The sequence below is a fragment of the Pleurodeles waltl genome, chromosome 4_1 (genome assembly GCF_031143425.1).
Source record: "Pleurodeles waltl isolate 20211129_DDA chromosome 4_1, aPleWal1.hap1.20221129, whole genome shotgun sequence".
NCBI classification, from domain to species: domain Eukaryota; kingdom Metazoa; phylum Chordata; class Amphibia; order Caudata; family Salamandridae; genus Pleurodeles; species Pleurodeles waltl.
The window spans coordinates 930,387,463-930,408,107 of NC_090442.1; positions in this window are offsets into that span (position 1 = coordinate 930,387,463).

Here is a 20,645-nt window from a genome sequence, read left to right on the forward strand (position 1 = left end):
GGGTCACAATTGGGCAGCACATAGTTGGCTGCCACAATACTGGGTGTTAGGACTCATGCCACACTAGCACAGATGACATCCTGGGTAGTAGAACCCTGAGCAAAGAGTTGAAAGGTGGCCAATAATGCCCAGGGCCAGAGGTGGATGGGAGTAAGAGTGAGCATGTGTAGCAAGCCATGGCATCGAAGAGGGAGCAACCAGCCCCTCTTCAACTTCTGTTGACCCCAGAAGACAGAAGGATGCATGCAGAGTTTGGTGAATGAGGGACATCTGCCACAAATAAGCAATAACGCTGTCCAACAAACTCTCAGTTCTCCCACTCTATTTATTTGTCTCACAATGAGCCACTGAGCCATCCATGTACATCAGAACATCTGAAGCAGCCATTCTGTTGTAAATTGTTCCCTGTTCAGGACAACCAGGGAAAGCCTGGCAGACAGAGAAATGACCACTACATCTTGGAAGAAATTTTTCATAGTGTCAGGGCCCTGTGTTTTTCTTTTTTATAATTATTTGTTCCACACTTTAATAAGTAAATTTCTCATACTGCATACACCAAAATAAACTTTACAGAGCAAGCCAGTGTACAATCTAAGAGCATTCAAAATACTAACCAGAACCCCCAGCAATTGGAGTCCCACCACACTTACTCCCATCCTCCCATACTTAATTGTTTCTGAGTATGCAGTGGCGTGGAAGGAAATGGGATTGGTATTCTTAAAGGTGGACCCGTCTAGGGGCCTCATATTAACAAACAGTAAGCCCATTGCACCATGCATTTCACAGTATCAGAGAAAGGCGTACATACAAATCAGTTCTCAGCAAAGGCTGCTAATCATGGCAAGGCAAATAAAAAAAACAAATCCTTAATTTTTCAATATCATACTTCTGCTTTGAGAGTTTGATTTATAAAAACAAAAATAACTTTGTCAAGCTGGTGCCTTAAACATGTTGCCTGCTCGAAAAAACTTCCCTACTTTCAGTTATAGAGTCCAACTTATGCCTAGTATCACTCAGATAACCTGGTGGGCTGGCAGACATCCTGCTAAACTCAAAACAAGCCAGAGAGATTAGGGCTTGACAAATCCAGGAGGAATGCACATTGATAAAAAAAAAAAAACTAAAATCAGTCTGAATTTTAAGAATATACAATCTCTCTTTGCAAACCTGTTATTATATAAGGGACAGAAACCACTAATTGGGTGCTAAGATTTCTCATCAACTAGTGTCCAGGTCCAGGAAAGTAAGACATTCTTTTATGGTCTGGGGATGAGGTTGCTGACTAACAATTTCTCTTTGTCATGTTTTGGAACAAGAACAAAGGAGCCAGGAAAAGCTGCCTCTGACTGCTTTGAGGAAAGGAGATGAGTGCTTCTAAGGAGGGGTGCTGAAAGTTCATTTTTACAAAGAAGGAACTACTTAGAAAGTGTTTGGACAAAATATGAATATAAAATATTGTGATACAAAAATATCATGTCAAGAATATCAGGATGTCAAACATATAGTTGACAGGAACTTCAAAGGTAAAAATATTGTTTCAAGTATTTTAATATTCTTGCGTATTGATTTAAAAAATATATGTATATGTAATATTGTTTGTAAAAGTGTTATTTTGCATGTAATGTACTGTAGTTTGTTTGTTTCTATATTTTGTTTAATGTGCATTTATTAAGATAATTTAATAATTATGAAATTGTTGAAATTTTAGGTTTTAGTTGATTAATGTGTAAAAATAAGGTATTTGTAATGTTTTTAGCAGTGGAATATTGGTTTTCAGAGAATAAGGGTGCGGAGATTTTTAAAAAGTGGATATTGTAATGCAAATTTAATTTAAATTATTTAATGATATGCAAATTAATACTGTACATTGTTTAAATTGATTTTATTACATTATTATTTTTGTAATTAACACCTTATAATTAATTAAAATGTATTAATAATAACACAATTATAAAGGTATTATGTTATTGTAAATATAAAGAGTTATTTTAGGCTTTAATATCTCATACACTTACAATGAGATATTTTTGTTACATTTAACAAACAAATAGTATTTAATATATTTTAAAAAGTACAATTGTTTAATAAAAAAAAACAAAAATGGAAAGGAGTACAATTGGACTCAAACCCCCATAGGTCAGTGTGAAGGGCTGTGACCTTCACACTGAGCTTTCAAGCTTTTCTTTTTTTTGTATTATTTATGATAAAGCCCTTTACAGGCTATGTGGTACTGCGAGGGAGCCCTCACGGGCCCCCCACACAGTCCCTAATTTATTTATTTATTTATTTTAAAAGATGCCCTTATGGGCTACATGGCACTGGGGGGGAAGCCTTAAGGCTTCCCCCTAGAGTGCCAATGCTTCAGCAAGCAAGGAGAAGCTTTGAAATTAGCTCCATGCTTGCAGAATCATTTCAGCTCTGTCCCCTGCATGCGTGCAGCAAACAGCTATGTTCCGGGGGTGGGCACTCTGGTACTTAGCAGGAGCCGGCCATGGGAGGTGGCGGTCCCCAGGACCATCAGAGGCTCCTCAAGGGGCCCCCTTCCAATGAGATCTTAGCCCCGGAGGGTGGTGGTCCCCTGGGTGTGGGGTCCCAAAGGGACACCCTTATTTTATTAAACATTAGCCCCGGGGGTGTGGTGGTCCCTGGGGGGCGAGGGGGCCATGTGGTCCTCCCGCTCCAACTACAGTCTTGCCCCAGGAGGTGATGGTCCCCGGGTTGCAGGGGTCTGAAACAGACCCCCTTTATTTTTTAAACATTTGCCTAGGAGGGTGGTGGTCCCCGGAGCATGGGGGGCCATGTGGACCCACGCTCCAACTACAGTCTTTCCTGGGGAAGTCGTGGTCCCCTGGGCAGCAGGGGGCCACTGGGTCCCCAGCATTAATGACAAGATCGCCCTGTGGAGCAGGTGGTCCCCTGGACAGTGTGAGGGGGCCACAGGTCCCCCACATCCAAAACAATGAGCCCCGTGGAGGTGGTGGTCTTCGGGGGCCACAGGAGGGTGCCAGGAGCCCCCCACTTTTACAAAAAAAAGAAGGCCCCAGGACTTGGCCCACCCGGGGCATTATACTAAAGAAGCATGGGAGCTTGTGCTTCATTATTAAAAAGTCATTAGCAGATTTGAAGATCCGCTGTGTCTCTGCTTGTAGAGTAAAAAAAAAAGGTTTTAGTCCGGGGGGAGTTCCTTTGGGACCCCAGAATCAGAGCTAAGGGGTCAGGGTGTTCGTACCAACTTGGTGAAGCCAAGTCCCAAGACTGCAGACAACACTTCTACAGCTTCTCCTGTTGAAGTGTTATCAGCCAATCAGATCTCAGCACGATATTGTTAGGGGTTGCGAATTCTTCACGTCCCTAGATATACATATTTGTTTTCCACTTAATTCCTCAAAAACTACTGAACGGAATTACACCAAAACCAAAAAGCACTCTTTCTGGACCAGGACTTACCTTCCTGCCAACTTTAGTGTAATTTGGTCCAGTAGTTTTTGCTCTATATCTGTTAAAAATCCCTATGCAAAAATGAATGGGAAAACATGTTTTGGGACACCCTTTTTTCTCGGCCCCCGCTGGACGGATTACCCGGAAACTTCACAGGCAGCAGCTGACGGAACTGGCAAAGTTTTTTTGGGAAAGTTTTGTGAAGATTTCCAAGTGGTGCCAAAGATCTAGCCAAATAAAAAATGATTTTTGGATAGAAACGTGATTCTACCTATAACTAACTAATATATACATATACATACAGATAAATATTTGTATATACATATATATGTATATATATGTATTTAAGTTCTTTTATAAATGCTTGGAGTTTATGCATATTATTTTTTATTATATTTTTATGAATTGAGTTGTATATTTTATTTAGGTGAATTGTAAATATTTTGGTGATGTAATAGATTTAGATTTAAATTAAACATGTGCATGAAGTGTTTCATATTTACTTTAAATAAGTGTTTAACTACAAACATTTTTTTTATTTTTTTTTATTATAATGTAATTATTTTGGTAATATTATTGTAGTTGATACTGTGACGAATCAATATTTTTGACACATATGTTTATTTAAAGGTAACAATATTTTTGTTTCTGATATTTTTGTTTTCAATATACGTAAAAATTGATATTTTTAGAAACACTGTTTGTATTCTTGATATTTGTGGTTTTATTGGTATAAGAAGGCAATATTTTTGTTAACAATATTTTTTTGGGGATATATTTGTGTTTCGATATTTTATGTATCGATATTATTTAAGTGATCTGCCTAGAAAAGGAGGACAGAAAGGAGCTAAGTAAGGCAACAGAACTAGCCAAGTGCAGCCCTGGTGGCCTCCCTTGAAGCGGAAGTGCATGTAACAACTAGAGGCTCAGAAAAATCACAAACGCATTTGATGGCTTTATCAGAAGAAACAGAAGACGCATTTGAATGTTGGCACTAAATCATCATTGAAACCCTGGTCAGCCATTATATCTTCTTTTACTTTAATCTTCACTGCGACTCGAGTGGTCTCTTCATGCTGTTAGGTGGTGGGTTTGTGTTTGACTTCAATGAAGGCAAGATAAATCATAAACCAATTAAAGCAAGCAGATCGGGCCTCACCTATGTTTCTGAAACCCTATCATTGTCAGAGAGATGATAATGCCTGTACAAAAGACACAGGGACTGGAGATACAACAGTGTCAACCAGATCAGAACATAGACAGTTGTATTGGCACAGCCACCCCTCCCCAGCTCGTAGACGTGGGATCTACTCTTAAGGACTAAACAAAGGTACATTGCAGTTGTGCGATGTTGCACCACTCTACCAAGAACCTAGTCACAATGACTTTGGGAGAGTAGATCGGGAGCCTGTTGGACCTGTCAGCCATAGGATGTTCTCCCTCAGACTTTTTGCCTCATGGTTTTGCTAGATCTTTGTGTTAGCCTTAGTAGTCTGAGCACACTACCACTGCTGACCAGGGCTAAAGTCAATGTGCTTCTCCCTTAAACATGGTAACATTGGTGTATACACAATTGGCATATTTAATTTCCTTGTAAGTCAGAGGTATACCATAGAGCCGGGGCCAATAGATTATATGCTACTAGTAGTCCTGAAGCACTGAATGTCCCACCCACTTAAGTAGAGTTTTAAACATGTCTCAGGTCTGCCTCTGCAGGACCTGTAGTGCAGTTTGACTGTCACTTCAACTTGGCGTTTCAAACCCCTTGCCAAGACTTAAACTCCCTTTTGATTACACATGTCACCCGTAAGGTAGGCCATAGATAGCCCATAGGGCAAGGTGCTATGTAACTAAACAGTAGGACATGTACTTGTGAGTTTTACATGTCCTGGTAGTGATAAACCTCCAAAGTCAGTTTTCACCACCATAAGGTCTACCCCTCTCATAGGATAATATTGAGAATTTTGTATTACACTTTTGAACTGTAATTCCTGATTGAGAAGTGTTAGAAATGGTGTCTTTGTTGGCAGTCAGATTACCCCGTCCAAGCAAGAACCCTCACTCTAGTCAGGGTAAAGGAAAATCACCCTCAGCTAACCCCAGCTCACCCTCTTGGTAGCTTGGCATGAGCAGGCAGGCTTAACTTCAGAGTGCTAGGTGTAAAGTATTTGTACCAACACACACAGTAACTTAATGAAAATACTACAAAATGACACAACACAGGTTTGGAAAAATAGAAAATATTTATCTAGACAAAAGAAGAGCAAAACGACATAAATCCACCATACACAAGTCAAATTATTAATTAAAAAGCAAAAAGAGTTTAAAATCCTTTGGTAAACAGATAAAACACTATTAGCATTGAAAAGTACCTGGGTTGCGTCAAAATAACACACACGGGAGAGTGTGCGTCGAAAAATGTAAGTGGTGTGTCAATTTCTCACCCATAAGCGAGCTCGTGCGTTGTTTCTCCATCTCCGGTTGGGCCTTTGTGTGTTGTTTTTCCTCCTTGCAGGGGAACGATGCATCGATCGAGGCAGCACTCGGGTCCGGGCAGGAGTTGCGTTGGTTTTCCACGCCAAGCAAGGGTTGCGTTGAAAATCCTGGCGCACGGTGATAGCAAAACTGCGCTGCGTGGGTTGCGATGTTATCAGCCTCTGTCAGCGATGCGGCATGTCGTTTCTCCAGCCGTGCGCATCGATCTCCCAGCTGCAATGCAAGCCCTGAATCGATTTCAGCCGGGGAGCTGGCGGCGCATCGTTTCTTCAGAAATTTCCCAGCACGGCGGTCTGTGTGTGGATTTTCAGGCTTGGTCTGCCAGCTTCACCTGTCAAGGCCCCGGAACTGGATAAGGCACCACTTGCAGAGGAAGTTTTTGATGGTCCTCAGACTTCAGCAACAGGAGGTAAGCTCAGGACAAGCCCTTGGAGATTTCTTCACAAGCAGGAATTCACAACAAAGTCCAGTCTTTGTCCTCTTGCACAGACAGAAGCAGCAACTGCAGGATAGCTCCACAAAGCACAGTCACAGGCAGGGGCAGCACTTCTCCTCAGTTATTCAGCTCTTATCCAGCCAGAGGTTCCTCTTGATGTCCAGAAGTGATCTAAAGTCTGTGGTTTTGAGTGCCCTTCTTATACCCATTTTGGCCTTTGAAGTAGGCCTACTTCAAAGAAAAGTCTCTTTTTTGTGTGAAATTCCTCCTTGCCTAGGCCAGGACCCAGACACACACCAGGGGGTTGGAGACTGCATTGTGTGAGGGTGGGCACAGCCCTTTCCGGTGTGAGTGACCACTCTTCCCCTCCCTCCTAGCACAGATGGCTCATCAGGAAATGCAGGCTACACCCCAGGTCCCTTTGTGTCACTGTCTAGAGAGAGGTGCAAACAGCCCAACTGTCAAACTGACCCAGACAGGGAATCCACAAACAGGCAGAGTCACAGAATGGTTTAAGCAAGAAAATGCTCACTTTCTAAAAGTGGCATTTTCAAATACACCATCTTAAAACCAACTTTACTAAAAGATGTATTTTTAAATTGTGAGCTCAGAGACCCCAAACTCCACTTGTCTATCCACTCCCAAACGGGAACCTACCCTTTAACCATATTTAAAGGCAGCCTACATGTTGACATATGAGAGGGATGGTCCTTGTAACAGTGAAAAACGCATTTAGCAGTATTTCACTGTTAGGACATATAAAGCACATTAGTAAATGTCCTACCTTAAACATACACTGCACCCTGCCCAGGGGGCTACCTAGGGCCTACCTTAGGGGTGTCTTACATATAAGAAAAGGGAAGGTTTAGGCCCGGCAAGTGGGTACACTTGCCTAGTCGAATTGGCAGTTTAAAACTGCACATACAGACACTGCAGTGGCAGGTCTGAGCCATATTTACAGAATTACTAATGTGGGTGGCACAACCAGTGCTGCAGGCCGACTAGTAGCATTTGATTTACAGACCCTGGGCATCTCTAGTGCACTGTACTAAGGACTTACCAGTAAATCAAATATGCCAATCATGGATGAACCAATTACATACACAGTTTGTATAGGAGCACTTGCGCTTTAGCACTGGATAGCAGTGGTAAAGTGCCCAGAGTAACAAAAACAGCAAAAGCAGAGTACAGTACACATTAAAAACATGGGAAACAGAGGGAAAAAGTTAGGGGAGACGACTCCAAGGATGCCAAGTCTAACAAGAAGGAATAGCTGCATCATGTTTCACATCATTGGAATGGTATTGAGAAATCATCTTTACTAGTAAAAGTCAGAATTATCATTACTATTTTAGAAATTCCACTTTTAGAAAGTGGGCATTTTTCTGCGCTTACATTTCTGTGTGCCTGCAGCCTGTCTCCAATACATGTCTGGGGTGTGTTACAGCTACATTCCCTCTAGACAACCAGAAACACAGGAAGGTTAGGTGTGTCTGAGTGCCCACCTGCATTCATTTACATTCTGATGGCTATTCTTGGGCAGGAAGGGTGGGAGGGGAGGGCTGAGGAATTAAAAATACTTGCGCACTTCAAAGGCCCTTATTTAAAGTCACCTTCACTTCGAAGACACATTTGGGTATAAATACTGGGTCTCTGACCACACCAAATCAGACCTGTCTGGACCTACAACTGGACTCTGTCAGAAGAACCACTGTGCTGCATCAAGGACTGTCACTCTCCTGAACTGCTTACCTAGAAGGACTACTTTTCTACTGTGCTGTCCTGCTGCCTACTGCTGAGGAAGAGCTGGACACTGCATTGTACCCCAAAGTGATCTCCAAGGGTTTGTTGCTCCTGTTGCTCTTGACTCAGGGATATCAAAGTATCCACCCCTTCTCCTGTGCCTTGTTCACTGGAAATGGATCCAGATATTTGTACTAGTGAAACTGACACATCCCCTGCCTGCTTGAAGCGGCACTCAATGAACTGGCATTGACTCAGCACTGAAACTCCACCTTGCCACCATCGCCGAAGAAGAACACATCCCTTCCACAGTAAACCAGACGCATCAGCTTCAGAATCAACCGATCGCAGCTTTGACACTTGTCTTCGGAAACCACTGCATCAACATCAACAAGTGTGAAAAATCAACTCATCCTTCAACTGCGGAGTGACTTTGACACATCTTCCAATAATATCATCCCCACATCCTGTATTTAAGGTACCCTGTTCCCTGGGTCTGCGTGGCTCCTGTACCCGGCCTGCACCCCGGTGTTTATAGATCCTGATTTACTGTAGACATAGAGAATTATGACTGGCTTACTGTACATAAGTGCGACATACACAGGGTGAAAAATACTTTGGATGCCCTATTTGCCAGCCTAACGGCTTCCTAACCAATAATGAGGTTGGGGAATCAATGGGATGGAAGGTCACATTAATTGGTGTCCCTACCTTTAATTTCCCCAACCTGGCTCTAAAATAGTCGGCATCTGCAGAGATAACAACTAATGTCCTAAGTGGGAAGGTCAAAAACTCTCAATCAGGACCATGTGTTTTGGTTTTTAGGATTTAACTCTGCTTTAGACAAAAATAACCCAGTGCTAAAATTGCATCCACTCCATCTGAATATGCATTTCCATAAAACAATTATAGGTATAACATTTTAACTTATAGAACTCACTTTGTGTAAGGAATTTTCTGGAAGTTGTTGAATGTTAAAAATGAATTTATAACAAATGGTATATGGATACAGATAAACTAAAAACTATGGGCCTCATTATGACTTTGACGATCCTAAAAGCAGACTACCAAAGCCACGGGGAGGACACAACCGTCATACTGGTGGTGCCCGTCCCCCTGAGTGTGTTACAATGATCCCGCAGGGCTGACCGGCAGAACATTGTCTTACGGGTTTTTGCTGGGCTGACTGGCGGAAACAGTGCTATGATATTTGTCTTGGCTCTTTCAGAAAGCCGAGGCCAATACCAAACCACTACAGCACAATGAGAATGCTCACTGTCTGCAAAGCAGACAGTGCACATGCTCATGGTGCTGGGCAGGCGGAAACTTCAGCACCGCCCTGGCTGGTTACAACTCCGACCGCCTCCACCCTGTTGGGAACCATGTTCCTGGCGGGGATGGCAATCCCCTGGTGGGTCTGCCTACTTGGGTTGTAATGTGGCAGTCGGACTGCCACAGTTGTAGAGGTCCGACCGTCACCATGGGGCTGGCGGTCCTTGGACTGCCAGCCTTGTAATGAGTCCCTAAATTACGGATACAATTCAGACCTGAAGATTAGCAAAAAAATATTGGGAAACTGCTCCATTGCATACTTCTGCCTACAGGGTTTACTTGTGAAATTGTTAAAAAGGAAAGCTTTTTGGAAGTGAAATTAATTGGAATGAACAATCAATGACAACATACGTGTCAAGTTTAAAAAGTGACAAACATTCTACTGTGCCAGAGCTATCAAATCAAGGGTATCGCAATTGGAAAAGAATGTACAACTTTTAAAGTTCAAGTTGGACAACAAGGTTTTAGGAGCCTAGTTGTTGTTTTAACGTATACTCTATACAGTAAATGCATCAAAAAGACACTTCAAAAGCACTTGAATACTTTCAAGGTCAATGAGCAGCTTACCTCTTTCTTTCAAGAAAATCCATTTGGTTCTGATGGTAAATCTAAGAATTTTCACTCCATATTAATCAAAACGATGAGACCGCTATGGAAAAGAGACCAACCAGTCTTTCAGCACAAACAATAAAACAACAGACGGGCCATTCTTCAATGTGCAACTATAACTTTGTCACAAAATGTGTCCACCACTCTTAGGAGGAGACAAGATTGCATTACCTATATAATGCAGCTAGACTTCCAGCAGCCCTAGAGTACTTCGCCAATACTTGATTTAATTCAAATATATTTAATTTTCCACATAACAATGTTACTTGAAGTATTTACCACTTTTGTTAAGGGACTATAGACTATTTCAGCTTAATTAAAATATATTTAGATATAGCTAATTTGTATTATGCTTCTTTATTTTTGACGTTATGCCATTCACTATATTCATCTGAATGATTGTAGATTTTCAGGGGACTGTATGTGGTTCATGTGGTAGACAAAGCACATAATGACAGGTATAAGATTTTATAAGTGTAAGATTATCACATTCTTAGAAAACATTACATTGACATTTTGAATGAATAGTTTAACATCTGGATTTTAATTTGAATGTAGTACTTCCTTGAGTGTTTTTCTTTATGATTTATGTGGCGTATATCACCTGCACAGCTTGCATTTGGGAAGCTTCGATTTAATAAAATATGTGTTGCTTAAAAGGTAATATGTATAGGGTGCTTGAAAGCCACACAGCAAGATGACTGCATAACTTGCATGATCTCGTAGCCCGGTCAAAAATCCAGCACCATCCTGCTGTATGCCCTGCACCTGCATGGAATAATTGTACCATTCTGTGTTGGTGATCTGATCCTGTAGCGGATTTCTGTTATCGCTGTGTATTTGGGTAGTACTGGAGGAGAGCGATGGATGGAAACCTGTGGCCTGCTTTGATGCCAGAGTGGTCAAGGATACAGTTTTAGAGAGCGTACAGCTGACTGGATTGTTCATTTGGGATTACAGAGGCTGTCCCCATTGCCACAAGGCCGGCAGTAGTGACATAAATCTGGAAGGGAGATGTTCCAGAAGCAGAGGTGACATGAAGCTAGAAGGGAGATGATGCACATGGAGCAGGTGGGGGATTGTGATCACTTCTGTGACTTGGTGGAAGATGCTGTGGCCGAGGCATGTGGACCAGACTTTGATGGTATTACTGCAATACCTAGTATGGTTGAGTCACTGTCCGTATTCTTTCCTCTTGCTGCCAAATAAATCATCAATATTGACAGGGAGACTGGTGGAAGAACAAGAGGAGTCTGCATACAACACAAGGCTTGGGATCCATGTCTGGGCTCATGTTAGACTGTTACCCACATGGTAGGCCCTATGATATTGACCTCCCAGTTTAGTGAAACTGCCTCTACTTTTGAGATAGAGGGAGCCATACACAAATTTCCTTATCTAATCCTCATATTTGGTGGATGATATTATATGAAACGTCTGTGGCTACATAACTGTGCATCGTTGGATGTGATCACAGCCCAGAGGGCTATTCATTTACAGGTACTGGTGTAGATTAGGCCTGGGTGAAACTCCAGGAGTTTCACTCCATGGAATTCCCCAGAGTTACTTAAAAACTCCAGGAGATCCCCAGGAGTTCGGCAAGCTAGCAGAATTTGGGCAGGTCATGCTGCTCGTGCTGATTTTTAGCACCAGGAGCTTGTTCCATGCTGTAAAATCAGCATAAACTGCACCATGCAGTGCGCCAGACGGTGCTGCTTTTTTCTGCCTCTTGAGTATATTTTCGACTTGAGTGGTAGTTTTCTAACGAGAATGGTTGGGTCCTGCAGTGACCACCCTTGTTGAGAAATCTTGCTGGAAGGTGTTCTAGTACCCAAAAATTGCACTAGGGGATGTAAATCTCACTCACACTCATCAATTTAATGTTGGCTAATGATGTGTTAGAACAAACTCCACCACATGGCGGTTGGCAGAGTCTTACCAGAACACCACACTCCAAGCATAGCACGGAGTAGGCAAAACAGGACGAACTCCACCAGCAGAGAGGAATTTTTTGCTCACTCCTGGTGTAGGTATGGATGACAATAGTCATGAAGTAAACCATGAAGAAGCATGCCACAAGACTGAACTGTGCAGAGTTCAGGATTTCAGATGTGAAGGACACACTGAAAACAGCTGAGTTCACAAAGTTAAAGAATGAGCATTAAGGGGAGGTCTCACCAAAATAATATTAGGATGTGGCTGAATCACATCTCAACAATATGGAACAATTTGTTCAGTCATTGACCATTCATATTTTTGGATGGGAAGCTTTCTCACAGGTCTTGATAGGGAAACAGACTCAATATCCATATCCCATAATTGCTAGTACATTGAATTATAGATACCAGGACACCGTTCTCAGGCTTAGCAGATCAGTGTCTTATATTCAAGATGGTGAAGCCTCTATCTCCTTTTATTCACAATTTACAACTGCAGTGCAAATCCAGGGAAAACAGGGAAAACAGTTAACAAAGTTAAACAAGCATTAGCATAGCCAATAGGTTTGGCGTGGCCCCTTGCCTTCTGGCACTTCTTGTTTTGTCATGATTTTTGCAAAATTTGGGCCTGGTTTAGATCTCAGTGGATGTAATACTCCATCACAAATGTGACGGATATCCTGTCCGCTGACAATTTATATAGGATATAATGGCATTGTAACATGGCAGACGGGATATCTGTCACGTTTGTGACAGAGTATTTCACTCCACCAAGATCTAAATCAGGCCCTTTGTTGTTTCGGGTTATGATTGGCCCTCATCAAAATAAAAAATAAAAATTAGCTACAGCCATAAAGGTTTTTTTGGTCTCACACATTACCATAGGACCCCTTGGCACTGACGGGGGCTTGTTTTTGTGTGGATGTGTTCTTTATGAAAGAGCAGCATGCCATAACTTTTAGTGAAGTAAGCTTATGGTCAAAGTGAGCTGATACATTGCCCCTGAATGAATGCTGGAGTGTGAGGAAGAAAATGTGAATGACACTGAACCCAGACTACTTGATGAAGTCTGGCTCAAACCCTATAGCTAACTATGTTATACACATCATTTTAGTAAAATTTAAAGGTCTTGGCTAACACAAAAATGTTAATCAGAAAGGCATTGACTGCAAGTCTCTTACCTTTGAGAAAGAAATAAAAAAAAAGTGAAATAGAAAAAGAAGGTAGGCAAAAAACAAGGCAGGCGGGAAAGAAAAAGGCTTGAAAGAAATAGAACAAGAAATAAAGAATGCATGCAAAAAGGCAAAACTGAGGGAATGCAAGAAAAAATACAACAGAGGATGAAGACAAGAAAGGAAAAGGCAAACAAGAAGACACGAAGGAAAGAAAGAAAGAAAGAAAGAAAGAAAGAAAGAAAGAAAGAAAGAAAGAAAGAAAGAAAGAAAGAAAGAGGAAAGAGAATGAAAGAGGGAGGGACAGAAGGAAGGAAAGAGAAGGAAAAGTGAAGGAAAGAACAAAAAGGGGAAAGAATGAGAGAAGGAAAGAATGGAGGAAAGAGAAGAAAAGAGAGTGAAAGGTAAATAAAAAAAGAGAAGGAAAGAAAAGTAAATAGAAAAAATTTGAAAAGGAATGAAAATAAGAAGGAAAGAGAGGGGGAAGGAAAAGGCAAGAAATAGAAGGAAAGAGTGAAGAAAAGAGAAGGGAAAGGAAGAGAGAGAGAAGGAATGACAGAGGGAAGGGAAGAAAGAAAATGAATAAGAGAAGGGGAAAAAAGGACATTGGTAAGGAAAGAAAGAAGGAAAGAAAAAAGGAAAGAGAAGGAAAGAGGAAAGAATGGAATGAAAAAGAGGGAAACAGAAGGAACAAATGAAAAAGAGAAGTAACAAGAGAAAGAAAAATAAAGGAAAGAAAAGGAATGAAAGAGAAGGAAATAAAAAATAGAAAGAATGAGAAGGTAAAATAGAAGGAACAATGAAGAAAGAAGGCAAAAATGAAAGTTGTCGAAAGAAAGAAGCAAAAAAAAGAAAGAAAGAAAGAGAACAGGAAATTAAACAAATTAAAGAATGCAATGAGGAAAGAAGGCAAGAATGAAAGGAAAGGGAAGAAAAAGAAAGAAAGAAAGAAGTTAAAAGAGGACAGCAATACAGAACAATGGACACAATCTCATATGTCGGGAAATAGTAGCAGTTAGAAAAATAAAGAGTGGAATGTGCAACAGAAGCATTCTGCCATCGCTTTGGGCTCTAAAGACAAAGGCAATATTAACTTCTTAACTGCTGGGCCTCCTCCCCAGTCCTAAGCCCTTTTTGGGGTAGTTGTGGTTGTTTGCACTTAGGGCTGCATAACTTTGTTTCCAAATAAGGTATCCACGCCAAATTTGTTTCCAACTTCTTGGGAACTGTAAAGGTATTCCCCTGAGGAAGACTGAGAAAATAGGCAAAATATAGCAAAACGTTGAGTTTTTTTTAGAAAAGTGGAGAAAAAGTGCTCCAGATAAAAGTGTCTGTTTTTTCCCAAAGAATGGCATCCACTAATAGTTTGCTTTACTTAAGTCGCCATCTTCCCAGCTTTCAGGACCATACTGAGCTGAATCCAAAAAAAACAGTTTTCCCTCACAGAGTTAGCCTATTTCCCTATTTTTGTGCTCTTAACCTACATCTAGTTTGTGGTGGAATCCAGTGTAAAACCCATGGGTGATCCAGAAAAGCTTTAGATTTCAGAAAGTAGACAAAAGTCCAAATGCAGCAAGGGATCATATGTGCAGATCTCTCTAGCTTTGCCAAGGAAAAGAGCTGTTAAAATAAAGAAATATTGAAAATGAGTAGGTAAAAATGGGTATTTGTGACAACTTTTTCATCTGTAACTTTATACCACGATGGTTGGTTGACAAAAGTAATATACCATTATGTCCCCTAGACCCTTCTGGTTGTGGGGACATATAGGGTTTGTAAGTTCTTCAAGAATTCAAGGTACCACTGAGCTGCATTGAAAAATAGTTTTCAATTGAGTATTGAGTATAGACCAATTATTAGAGTCAAATAGGCAGCGTGAAAAATGGGCATCAAGGAAACTAATGCATTTCTGAAATGGGCACAAGTCACAGAGGTCAAGAGCAGTGGTTATTTCTACATCTCTGAATTTGTGACTACCTGTACTAGCGTATAGTTTGGAGGATATTTTTTTTAATGTAATCTTGCTTATACTCTGGCTTACATTTAAAAGGTACACATTCAGTGAAATACAATAGGTAATAGCAAATGTTTTACTATTCTATGCTCCCACAAACCTCATGATAAAAGTGGTACTTCACTTGTGTGGGTAGGCCTAGTGCCTGCAACAGGAAATGGCCCAAAAATGCAACAGGGATGCAGCACATTTTTCTGCTGAAAACTGGCCCTTTTTTCAAAAGTGAGTAGCTTAAGATTTCGGACCCTAGCTCATTTGGCACCTAGGGAAACATAGCCAACCTGTACATTTTAGAAAGCTAGACACCTAGGGGTATCCAGGGTGGGCTGACTTGCATGGCTCATACTACTTTCTTTTCCCAGAATCCATTGCAAACCTCAAAATTTCACAAAAAACACATTTTCCTCACATTTGTGTGATGGAAAGTCCTGGAATATGTGGGGAGCCACAAATTTCCTTTCACCCAGCACTCTCCCAGGTCTTCTGATAAAAATGGCACTTCACGTGTGTCATAGGCTAAATGCCTGAGACAGGAAACAGCCCAAAACACAACATGGACACAGCACATTTTTCCACCGAAAACTGACCCCTTTTTTTAGCTCGAGATTTTGCACACTAGCTCAGCCAGCATCTGGGGAACATAGCCAACCCATACATGTTTGAAAACTAGACACCTAGGGCTATTCAGGGTGGGCTGACTTCTGTGGCTCACACCACGTTTTCTCACCACTCCACGTTTTCGTTCCCAGAATCCCTTGCAAACCTCGCAAACCTCAAACTTTGAATAAAAAATATATTTTCCTTACATTTCTGTGATGGAAAGTTGGGGAACCACAAACTTCCTCTCACTCTGCATTCCTCCAGATGTCCCAACAAAAAGGGTACCTCACTTGTGTGAGTAGGTCAAGTGTCTGAGACAGGAAAACGCAACATGGACACAGCAAAGATCCACTCCCAAAACTGACCCTTTTTTTCAATGTAGGTAGCTCGAGATTTTGGACACTAGCTCATCCGACACCTAGTTGTTTCTAGCCAGTCTATACATTTTTTTAAACTAGACATCTAGGGGTATCCCGTGTGGGCTGACTTGCGTGGCTCACACCACCTTATCTTACCCAGAATCCCTTGCAAACCTCAAACTTTGATTAAAAAGCACATTTCCTCACATTTCTGTGATGGAAAGTTCTGGAATCTGTGGGGAGCCACAAACTTCCTTCCACCCAGCATTCCCCCAAGTTTCCCGATAAACATGGTACCTCACTTGTGTGGGTAGGCCTAGTGCCTGAGACATGAAACAGGTGAAAATGCAACCTGGACCCAGCACATCTTTTCACCGAAACTGAAACTTTTTTCCAAAGTGGGAAGCTTTAGACTTTGGACCCTAGCTAAAATGGCACATAGGGAAACCTATCCAATCTGTACATTTTTTTAAACTAGACACCTAGGGGCAGATATAAGAACCCGCAGCCCCTCCTTGCACCACATTAGTGTCATTTTTTCAACGCTAATGTGACCCAACGAGCTCAAAATCGCTGCGCCATATTTTCCAAGTGGCGCAATATATGCATTGCACCACTCTGTAACCCTTTGGGCAACATTATGCCTGCACCAGGCATAATGTATGCAAAGAGGATATTCCCCCCATAAGAAGAGGCAAATAAATGGCACAAAGAAATCCAAGAGATTTCTTTCCCTCACTTTTTTTCGGCACATTTAAGGCCTACTCAAAGCAGGCATTTAAAGGAGGCCATTGTTTACAATGGGCCTCAATGGGCTTTGCAGGATAAGCATCAACATTTTTTACGCTAATTCTGCAAAGCTAGGAACTACCGTCAACATTTTTAATGCTGGTTCCCTAACTACCACCATGGTGCACAGTATCTTAGATACGGCGCACACATGATGGCATTAGGGGTGTGCTGAGGGGCTCAAGAAAACTCCCACTGCACTGGGTGCAGTGCCACTTTTCTTAAATCTGGCCCTTACTGGTATCCAGGCTGGGCTGGGATAGTGTGCACCATGTTTTTTGATCCAGAATCCCGTGCAAACCTCAAGTTTCACAAAAAAAACATAGGGGCATATTTATACTCCGTTTGCGCCAAATTTGTGTCGTTTTTTTCGACGCAAATTCGGCGCAAAACTAACGCCATAGTTATACTTTGGCGTTAGACGTGTCTAGCGCCAAAGTATGAGGAAAGAGCGTCATTTTTTTGCGTGAACGCCTTCCTTGCGTTAATGAGATGCAAGGTAGGCGTTCCCGTCCAAAAAAATGACTGCGACACAAATGCGTAGTATTTATACTCCCGGCCAAAAATGACGCCCGGGAGTGGGCGGGGCAAAAAACCCTGCATTTGCGCCTCTTTTTAACGCCTGGGTCAGGGCAGGCGTTAAGGGACCTGTGGGCTCAAAATGAGCCCACAGATGCCCTCCCATGCCCCCAGGGACCCCCCCTGCCACCCTTGCCCACCCCAGGAGGACACCCAAGGATGGAGGGACCCATCCCAGGGACATTCAGGTAAGTTCAGGTAAGTATAATTTTTTATTTTTTTTTTATTTTTTTTTGGCATAGGGGGGCCTGATTTGTGCCCCCCTACATGCCTCAATGCCCAATGACCATGCCCAGGGGACATAAGTCCCCTGGGCATGGCCATTGGGCAAGGGGGCATGACTCCTGTCTTTACTAAGACAGGAGTCATGTAAATGGTGTCTGGGCGTCGTTAAAAATGGCGCAAATCGGGTGGAGGCGATTTTTTTGCGTCAACCTGACTTGCACCATTTTAAGACGCCCTAACGCCATTTTCCCCAACGCCGGCGCTGCCTGGTGTACGTGTTTTTTTTCCACGCACACCAGGCAGCGCCGGTCTGCTAGCGCCGGCTAACGCCATTCAATAAATACGGCGCCCGCATGGCGCTTCAGAATGGCGTTAGCCGGCGCTAAACTTTTTGACGCTAAACTGCGTTAGCGCAGTTTAGCGTCAAAAAGTATAAATACGGGCCATATTTTCCTCACATTTCTGTGATGGAATGTTCTGGAATCTGCAGGCAGTCACAAATTTTCTACCACCCAGCGTTCCCCCATGCCTCCCTAGAAAAGAGGTGCCTCCTTTGTGTGGGTAGGCCAAGTGCCCATGTCAGGGAAGGTCCCAAAACATATTGTGGCGATAATGATAACAATGGTGGATGTACTAATTAGTGCTGGGATTGGCAACCATGTAGGGAAACATATCAAACCCAGACATTTCAGAAAAGAAGACATCAAGGGGAGAACAAGGAGGCATCACTTGTGTGGATCACCCAAGTTTTCTTATCTAGGGTCCTTGCGTTTGGGAGGGGGGAGTTTGGGTTTGGGATGGGTGGGTTTGGCTTTGAGAGGGGTGGGTTTGGGTTTGAGAGGGGTGGTTTGGGATTTGGAAGTGGTGTTTTGGGATGTGGAAGGGGTCAGGACTATGGCAAAAAGAAGGTCTTCTTTGAGAAAATGGGTATGGTGGTTGAGAGGGAGTCTGGATTGGGAGGTAGTAGAGAGAGCGGTTGTGTCTGTTGTGCATGTGTCTTTTGAAGCTGTGGTTGCTTAAGGGTCTGGTCTATGTGCTGTATCTTTAGATTTGTGTTTGTTACTGATTGTCTGTTGGGTGGGTGAGTTTGGGTGTTTGTGTTAAGTGTGTGTGGATATGTCTGTTGTAGTTGTGGTGTTTCTGTTGCTGTGGTGTCTGTGGGTGTCCTGGTGCATGCATGTGTGGTGGTGGGTGTGATGACTGGAGGTGTGCTTGTGGTGAGTGTGGGTGCTGCTGTTGTGGTGAGTATTGTGTCTGTGGGTGTGTTGGTAGGGGTTTGTGCCTGTGTAGTGCCTTGTGAGTAGAAATCTAGGCCCATATTTATGGTTTTTTAGCACTGCATTTGTGCCGCTTTTTGACGCAAAAACAGCGCTAGCTTACAAAATGCAATTGTATTTTGCAAGTTTGCGCAGCTTTTGCATAAAAAAATGGCACAAATGCAGCGCTAAAATAGTATAAATATGGGCCCTAGTATCATGCTACAGCACAAAACAATGCACCACACACAGCTTCAGACAGTGTCTGATCAACTTATAGCTCTAGAAATCATCATGACCTCAGGATGTGTGTCTTCCTTAAAGTTGATGGCATACAACATAGCTGGAAAATAAAGAGGTTAACGACAACAATAGCTTCAGTCAATGACTTACCCCCTTGTTGCTGCTGTTGGGTCCGCAACTGCTCATCAAGCTCTGGCTAAGCCACTTCAAGCATGCAGGCCATTAGAGGGGTCAGGGTGTAGCCCACCTGCCTGGATTGCTGCAAAGACTTGGCTCTCAGCTGATTTTCTGCTACCCCGACTCAGGTCCGTCAACCTATTCCGACAGTGCAGGCTACATTTTTTGCAGACCCTCAAGGTCCACATTTTCTTGGTGACAACCTTCCAGATATCCCACTTCTGATGGGCCTTGACCTGTATAGATGACATTAAAGAACCGGAAAAGACAGTTCAATGTCACTGTTGGGCAGGACTGCTGTGACATCACTGTTCATAAATTCACACATACATTTATAAAAAGTTAGTATACTTTTTTGCCATAAAACTGTCATAGGTAGGCTGGAAATACTGACTTGCAGTGATCTCATGCACACCGTCAATACTTGCTAGCTTCTCAAGTTACCTGATCAGACCTTCATCATCATATTGGCCAGAACTATGCAACCAATCCTGTTGTGAGAGCCACCCCGATCACTCACATTCATTTGTGAGTTACTGAAGACCAAACAACCTGTACAATCCTTGTCCATAAACATACTCACAGCTACATTGGCTTCCTGCCAAAAATCAGAACCCATGGTTTGCATCACTTACAGTGATTGAGGCAAGAAATGAGAGCTGCTATGTGTAAATGAGAGCAGGGATTTGTGGGTTGTTTGAACTCTATTTGAACAGACTGGTATGGATGATAGTGAGCCAGTGTTATCTGAACTTGCTGCACTTAAAATAGGTCTACCCATCTGTGGATCTGTGACAGGTTTAAACCATACACAGCAAACTGATACACAATGGGGGTCATTCTGACCCCGGCGGTCTAAGACCGCCGGGGCCAGGGTCGGCGGGAGCACCGCCGACAGGCCGGCGGTGCCCCGCAGGGCATTCTGACCGCGGCGGTAAAGCCGCGGTCAGACCGGCAACACTGGCGGTCTCCCGCCAGTGTACCGCCGCCCTTTTGAATCCTCCAAGGCGGCGCAGCTAGCTGCGCCGCCGAGGGGATTCCGACCCCCCCTACCGCCATCCAGTTCCCGGCGGTCCGCCCGCCGGGAACCGGATGGCGGTAGGGGGCGTCGCGGGGCCCCTGGGGGCCCCTGCAGTGCCCGTAAGAGGGCCCCTACGAGTATTTCACTGTCTGCTTGGCAGACAGTGAAATACGCGACGGATGCAACAGCACCCGTCGCACCTTCCCACTCCGCCGGCTC